This window comes from Marmota monax, unplaced genomic scaffold (assembly GCF_021218885.2).
Source record: "Marmota monax isolate L192 unplaced genomic scaffold, Marmota_monax_Labrador192_F-V1.1 WCK01_AAM20220418_F8-fsc02220, whole genome shotgun sequence".
Classification (NCBI taxonomy): Eukaryota; Metazoa; Chordata; class Mammalia; order Rodentia; family Sciuridae; genus Marmota; species Marmota monax.
Window position 1 is genome coordinate 1 of NW_026694736.1, and position 8,691 is coordinate 8,691.

General features: G+C 43.7%; 1 long non-coding RNA gene across 1 annotated transcript; it reads left to right on the forward strand.

Annotated features, from left to right (window-relative positions):
- Window positions 1–659: 659 nt before the first annotated feature.
- LOC124079050 (uncharacterized) lies at window positions 660–8,450 on the forward strand. Its single transcript, XR_006847135.2, has 3 exons — window positions 660–1,893; window positions 5,001–5,118; window positions 7,871–8,450. It is a non-coding gene; the product is annotated as an uncharacterized LOC124079050 (long non-coding RNA).
- Window positions 8,451–8,691: the final 241 nt, after the last annotated feature.

The following is an 8,691-nucleotide window of genomic DNA, read 5'->3' on the forward strand; positions in this document are numbered from 1 at the left end:
AAGCACTCTTTTTTTATATTTTATTTTTTTATTGGTTATTCAAAACATTACAAAGATTGCAGAATCACATCGGTTACACATCCACATTTTTACATAATGCCATAATAGTAACTGTTGTATTCTGCTACCTTTCCTATCCTCTACTATCCCCCCTCCCCTCCCCTCCCATCTTCTCTCTCTACCCCATCTACTGTAATTCATTTCTCTCCTTATTTTTTCCCATTCCCCTCACAACCTCTTATATGTAATTTTGTATAACAATGAGGGTCTCCTTCCATTTCCATGCAATTTTCCTTTTCTCTCCCTTTCCTCCCACCTCATGACTCTGTTTAATGTTAATCTTTTCCTCCTGCTCTTCCTCCCTGCTCTGTTCTTAGTTGCTCTCATTATATCAAAGAAGACATTTGGCATTTGTTTTTTAGGGATTGGCTAGCTTCACTTAGCATAGTCTGCTCTAATGCCATCGATTTCCCTGCAAATTCCATGATTTTGTCATTTCTTAGTGCTGCGTAGTACTCCATTGTGTATAAATGCCACATTTTTTTTATCCATTCATCTATTGAAGGGCATCGGGGTTGGTTCCACAGTCTAGCTATTGTGAATTGTGCTGCTATGAAAATCGATGTGGCAGTATCCCTGTAGTACGTTCTTTTAAGGTCTTCAGGGAATAGTCTGAGAAGGGCAATAGCTGGGTCAAATGGTGGTTCCATTCCCAGCTTTCCCAGGAATCTCCATACTGCTTTCCATACTGGCCGCACCAATTTGCAGTGCCACCAGCAATGTACAAGAGTACCCTTTTCCCCACATCCTCGCCAGCACTTGTTGTTGTTTGACTTCATAATGGCTGCCAATCTTACTGGAGTGAGATGGTATCTTAGGGTGATTTTGATTTGCATTTCTCTGACTGCTAGAGATGGTGAGCATTTTTTCATGTACTTGTTGATTGATTGTATGTCCTCCTCTGAGAAGTGTCTGTTCAGGTCTTTGGCCCATTTGTTGATTGGGTTATTTGTTTTCTTATTGTTTAATATTTTGGGTTCTTTGTATACTCTGGATATTAGGGCTCTATCTGAAGTGTGAAGAGTAAAAATTTGTTCCCATGATGTAGGCTCCCTGTTTACCTCTCTTATTGTTTCTCTTGCTGAGAAAAAACTTTTTAGTTTGATTAACTCCCATTTGTTGATTCTTGTTATTAACTGATCAAAGCACTCTTAAAAGAAAAAAAAAAGGTAAGTCATCTGGACTATTTGACCTGATAGAATTATTTTCTGGCAAAAGGAAGACAAAATATTTCATTTTTATAAGACTTAAGTCTGGACTTTTTAATCACAGATTATTTTGATACAAAATAATTTCATGCATCCATGTGTCCACTGTTACATTTAATCTTCAGGGTACCACATGAGGGAAGTGGGTATCATGTGTATTTTGCTGATGAAGAAACATATGAAGTGTCTGCTGACTTTCTTGAAAACTAACCAGCAAATGAGTGTCAAAGCCATAAGGACAGCTAATTGTCTAAGGCCCTTCCAGGATGTGTGCTTTCCTCTGTGTTCTTTCATGTTAAGTATAGGACTTGTAATTACTTACTCAAGGACTTTAAAATAATGCTTATTAGGTAATAATAAGAAATCTCTGGACTTATCCATAATTTGACAATCTCCAAGATGTTTCTTGAAGTAGCCATAATGAAGATCAGGAAGAAGTAATCAGTTTCTTTTTAAATTTCTTTATAAGCAACCATAAGGCTATATGCTTTAGCATAAATGTTTTCTACACATTTTAACTTACCCACAGGATGTTTTCCTTTAAACTTTTGAAACAAAAGCCAATGTATAAAGGAAAAACAGAATTTAGAGAAGAAAGAAGAGTGGAGTTCTACTGTTCTTCGAGGTCAGATTTCACATTAAATATTAAAATTAGTTTCTGCCAGCCCTCACTTAACAGATCTTCATAAAAATAATTTTACTCCTCAAATGTCAGATAATAATATCAGACCCATAAGTCAGTTCTTGTCTGTTTCATTCACCAGAGCCCAGCTCAGTATCTGTACATGGAAGGAACGAAGCATGTGTTAGATCAATCAATGAAACAATAGAACAAGCCCAGATGACCAAATAACTTGAGAGCACGCAAAGGATTTTGTAATAAATCAATGTTTTTGTAGCCAAAGGGACATTAATAATATTTAGTTTGGAAAACCTACTCATTCTTTCATTCAATAAACATATTAAAATCCTAGCATACCCCGGGCTCTGTGCCAAGGATGAGTGAGATGTAACCCACATTCTCAGCAGTAGGGTCCTTGACCTTCAACCCTGTCACATATATACCAAGGAGTTACAATCCATAACACCGGCCTACAACCTCACCTTTCATGATATGCACATGCTCCTATCCAACACCCTCCTCCCAGAGGAGCAATGATGAGTCTGGAAACAAGCCCACAACTATGCTGATGAAGTCCACCAAACTACACCTGCCCATGAGCACTGAGTAGGTCCCTAACCAAAATCCCAATTGGGATTATAATTCTCCAGAGGGTCAGACAAGAAGGGACCAATTCATCACCTGCCTACTGACAGGGCAGCTCATAAAGCCATCTGTTATGATCATCTCTAAGAGGTCATTCAGGATAAAAATGAAAACCCTTTTTCCTATTTAAACCACCTGACTGAAGCCCTACTCCAATATACCAACTTAGATCCCAAGTCACCTGATGGTCAAAACTTACTCATGATGTACTTCTCCTATAGCTTCCCTGACATTAAAGCCAAACTTAAAAGCTGGAGCAAGGTCCCCTCACCCCACAGCCTCAAGTACTTGAGGAAGCCTTCAATGGCAGAGATGGAAAGTCCCGCAAGGTTGAATATCAAATGTTAACCAAAGCATTTCTGCAATCTCCCGCTGCTAACACTGACCCTACAACCCACAGAAAACACTCCAGAACATGCTATAGGTATGGTCAGCTGGGCAACTGGGCAAAATTTTGCTCTAATTCTCGAAAACCTCCCACTCCCTGTCCTAAATATCCCAGGTGGGCCATTGTTGATTGCCCTCTTGCCCAGAGAGACAGGAGGTCACACAGCCCCACCTCACCACAGGCAGACCTTCTGGGACTGGCTACAGACAACTAACAGGGTCCAGGATCCCAGCACCCAAAGACCACCATCACAGGGACCCAGGGTAACCATTGTGGTAGCAGGTAGGCTCATCCTTTTCCTCTTGGACACCTGGGCTATATTCTCAGTACTTGTCCAATTTGGGGGACCCACTTCTACCTCCACAACCTCCACTGTTGGGGTAGAAGGCAAACCATATAAACCATTATGAACCCCACCTCTCACATGCTCCATTCACGAGATCCCTTTCTCCCACTCTGCCGCAGTCTGGCTGGGCACAAATGCCGCAGTCTGGCTGGGCACACAATCACGAGCCACCACACAGCTTGTAGATTCAAACAGCAACTCTTTATTCCCGAACTCACACCAGCCGTCTACAATCACGTTCTGGGGAAATCCACGTTCTCTTCCCAAATCCACCTCCACTGGGCTTCTATCTCCAAAATATATTGTCTGAATCCCGTGAGAACTCAAGGGGAACTCAGGCAGCAGGATACGCCCTATTCCCAGCAGGAATAATCTTAAACCTTAAACCTGGAACCTAAACTGGGAATGCCCTAAACACGATTATCTTAAAACCGGGAACACCCTAATCTGCCTTGGTCCTTGAGCAAGGTCATCTACATTCAATGTCACTGCAACATGTCAGCAACATGGGATACGCTGGCAAGGAAATTGTCATACCTACTTGGCTAATGGCTCCCAGCACCACTCTTTCCTCATTATTCCCCAAGCCCCATTCCCTTTCTAGGTCAACATCTCCTAAGTAAATTCGGCTCTTCCATTTTTTTCCCAGGAGGGTGTCTCTCCTAGACTCTTCCCACTCCCACTCCTCCTCCTTCTAGCACCTACCACCACCCCCTCATCAATATCTTGGCCCCCATCCTTGGTCAATCCCAGTTATGGGACATACACAACCCCTCTGTAGCCACACACCAAGATCCCATCCTCATCACACCCAAAAACCCTTCTCTCTTCTCATCCCAATCCCAATACTCCCTACCTCTAAAGAGCCTCAGGAGACTCAGACCCATCATTTATGACCTCCTAGCCAAAGGCCTATTGCTTTCACTTTGTACAGATGCCCCTTATAACACACCCATTCTCGATGTCAAGAAACCCTCAGGCACCTTCTGTTTGGCCCAAGACCTCTGCCTCACCAACTCAGCAGTGGTCTTGTACACCTCATTGCTCCAAGTCCATGTACTCTCTTGTCCTCCATCACCACCTGCACAGCACACTATTTAATTCTAGACCTTAAGGATGCCTCCTTCTCTGTTCCTTTGCACAAAGATTCTCAAGACCCCTTTGCTCTTACCTGGCCTGACCCACACATCCAGGTGTCCACTGAACTTGCATGGACAGTCCTTCCTCAGGGCTTTAGAGATAATCCCACCTGCCTATACTTGTCACCATCATTCCTCCTCCAAAATGTGGATAACCTTCTTCTCTGCAGTCCCTCCCTATATCAATGTAAAACCCACACAGCCAAATTACTGAACTTCTTGGCCTTGCAAGGATATTGTGTCTCCCTCTCTAAGGTTCAACCCTCTCTTACAGCAGTCATTGATTTGGGCTTCCAACTAACCCTGTCCCACAAGGCCATTACAATGGATTGAAAAAAACTCATTTCTCACCTTCCTGTTCCCACTAACAAGGCTGAAGATCTCTCATTCCTGGAATTAACAGGATACTTTTGGGCATGGATACCCAATCACTCTTTGATGGCTCAACCCCTTTATGTCAGCACAAAGGGTCCCCTGGTGGAGCCCCTCATCACACCCATCAACAATCCCCTCGGCCTCCAACAAGCCTTCCTGCAGGCCTCAGGCCTTCACTTGCCTGATCCATCTCACCCCTTTTTTCTGTATGTAACAGAAAACCAAGGATTCATCCGGGAGCTCGAGGCCACCAGGTGGGACCATCCTGTGCAGCAGTGGCATTTCTCTTGGAGCGTCTTGACCCAGCAATATGGGGACGGGCACCTTACCTCCGGGTACTGGCCTCCTCAGGCATCCTGATCCAGGAGTCAAAGAAACTAACATTTGGGTCACCTCTAACTGTCCTCTCCCCCACCCCTTAACTGGATTACTCTCCTGTAAGGGTCTTGAGACCCTGCCCCCTTCCCGCATTCTTTCCCTTCAGATCTCAATGATGGAAGACCCCGCTCCAACCTTCAAAACTTGCCCATCCCTCAACTTTGCTTCCTCCTCCTAGTGACTCCAATCCACATCAACCTCTCCATTCCTGTACAGAGACCTTAGAACAATTGCTCCCCATCCCTCCCATATTCAGGAAGGACCCTTGCCAACTCCCTCATACACCTGGTTCATGGATGTGAGTCCCTTTTTACATAAAGGCCTTAGAATAGCAGGCCTTCATGTAAAAAAAATAGAAGTGATAGAGGCTAACCCCCTACCCCCTAACACCACCAATCTCCAAGCAGAACTAATAGCTCTAACCCAAGCCTTTATCCTAGCAAAGAGTAACGTCTCTAACATTTATACAGATTCTAAATATGCCTTTCATATATTATTAGCTCACACAGCAATATGGAAAGAATGGGGACCCATGACTAGCAAAGGCTCCTCCATCTCCAATGCTTCATACATCAGTGTCGTCCTAAAGGCTCCCTCCTTCCTCTCCTATTGGCATAGTACACTGCAAAGCCCATCAGACAGATAATTCTATTATGACAGCAGACAACAGCCTGCCAGACCAAATGGTCCGGCAGGCAGCTCTATTCTACCTCCCCAACAAAAAATCCAACACCATTCTTCTTTCTACACCCCCGACATTGTACAAATCACATCTACACCCCCAACACTACCCAAGGTACCCATTACATCCTTACTATCTACACTACTTACTTCCCCCTAACCTGTCTTCTCTAAGGGACTTTCCCATACAATCTCTAACCCTCACCCGCTGACCATACCAAATTCCTCCAGGATCTCTCCCCTTCTCGTTACTATCAATTTCTTTTCATCCTATGGACAGAGCTGGCCTCTGACCCAGGACTTCAAGTCCTCTCACTTCCAGCTCCTTCGGGACTTACATTTTCAGGGATCCTTCATTGACTTCACCCCAACTGAAACTAACCTCTTTCCTCACTCTGTCCTCTATGCCCTTTCCTTTTTCCATATGCCATGATCATCCTATTACCCCTCCTTCTCTGCTTCCCTCCCACGGCTCCCAGATTCCTCCTGGCATGCGTTATGCTTGGCAGTTTAAGATATATGCAATGGGCAGAAAACCTCCACTTTCAATCATCTCCACCTTCTGTCCCATTAAGGGCTGTCAAAAGGCCCTCTCCCTCACATTCAATTTTGCACAGATCTGCATCACCAACTGTTTTACTGGGCCAAATACATCCAAACAAGCTTTTCCTATCATAATTTCTATCTCTGGTTAACTTCTGATAACTCCAATACATGCAACGAAATGGATTGGAAGGGATGTTCCAAATCATCCTGCAATGACCATTATATGGATAGTAGATATGGCTCTTTCCAACAGACTGTTGCTTTCCAACAGACAACCTCCCTCCTTCTCCAAACCTCTATGATAGTGTCCTGCCTTTACTTACTTTCAGGATTGATGATCCTTGGGACACAAAATGGGAAAAAAAAGGAGTAACTGGCTCCATAGACATTTATGTAGGAAACTCAGACCCTCATGGATCCATCCAGATAATCTGAACCTATGACCAAATACCACACACCCCATTAGATATAGGTCATTGATATTGTAAAGGACAGCTCCCGTGAAATCTCCCAAAACTTACAAAAGAGACATCCTCAGACTTCCTAGCTCTAAATCATATATTATTCTCTCTCCGTCTTACACCATATAGTAAATCAGTCCCTTTATAAACAAGATTGCTTCATATGTGGCCCAATGGATGATCAACCTATATCAGCCATTCTCCTATCCAATGTGGCCATACCCATCAACTCTAGTATCCCCATTTTACAAAAATTCACTGACAGCTGCCCTTTCATACAGCAGGGCTAAACAGATCTTGCTGGAACACCCCAACTAACACCCACACCAGCTCCCTTGCTCTCTACACCATATCATTATGGGGTCAGACTCTTCCATGAGCCCCCCAGGAACTCACTTCTTATGCCAAAATAGTTCCCTCACAATATGCATCAATACTTCCACCCCAGGCCTTTGTGTCTTGATTGTCCTTTCTCTCATCTTATTCTCTATACTTCGGCAGAGATGGCTGTATTCATTTTCCCTCCATCCGTGACAACACAATCTAAGTGGGCAGTCATCCTTCCAGTCCTCCTAGGCATTAGTAACCCTGGGGACAGAAGAGGGAGCTCTTGGACATAGCCTTAACTTGGCCTCCCAACTTGACCAACTTGGCGAGGAAGTAGTCAGATCCATGGACACTTCAACTGAGGCTATCTGCCTCCTACAAGCTCAGATCCTGTCCCTGGCAGAAGTCACCCTACAAAACAGGAGGGCAATAGAACTAATAATAGCCGAAAGGGAGGCACCAGCCTTTTCCTTGGAGAACAATGTTGTTACTATGTCAACCAATCAGGAAAAGTGGAACAAAACATAGAAACCTTACAGAATCTAACAGCTATGCTCAAACTCAAGTTCTCTGGCCACTCCCTGCTTCCTCTCTCACCAGCCGAGGGAACCCATCCTTCCTTGGGGTTTACCCCTTCTGGGATCTCTGTCTGCCATTTCTCTGCCTGACTTTTTTATTATCATGTGTTTTTAAGTGTTTACAGGAAGCCATCATGAAAAGAACTAAGACCTTGACCAACCAAGTGGTCAATGAGACACTTCTGAGGGAATATACTCTCCTGACAGAAGAAACCCCTCTAGGACCTGCCTCTGCCCCTGTTGCTCACCCCCATGCCAGCAGGAAGTAGCCAAAGAAGAAGAAACCTCCATGCATAAACCACCCTAATCCCCAATATTAAAACCAAAAGGAAGCTGTTGGCATATGATTACAGCCATCCTCCTTTCCCCACCCCCACTTTGTGAATACTGTTCTTATCCTCAAGAAACAGAAACTTGCCCGTCCTTGAGATAGAAACTTGCCAGTCTTTGGTCTTGTTCTGTCCTGGAAAGATAAAGACTTGCCCATCTCTGTTCCCAAGAAACAGAAACTTGCCTTTGGCAAAATCAGGTGAAGCTTGTTATGCCAATCACAAGGGCTACACCTGCCCCTAATGGACAGCCATGATTCTGGCCTGTAAAAAGTAACACTCGTGGGATTTTCTGCTGCTCTCCCTCACTGTCTGCTAATGTAGCCTTATCAGGTGCCTAACAATAAATCTGTTTTCTGCCTCTGTCCTTGGTGTGTGTGTGAGCACTCCTGAGCCAGTTTTTTTTTTTTCCAGAAGCAATGACGTTATTATTTGTGAATGACTTTATTGAAAATCCAAAAGTGTCCAATAAATATATTCCATATTTCTTTATGAACTTTCTTTTTGAAAAGCTTTGTAGTTTGTGTTTTTAGACAAATGGAACTTGTTTATTTTATCAATTCTCTCAAATTATTGGCATCAAGTTAGTCATGATAGCCCTTTATTAT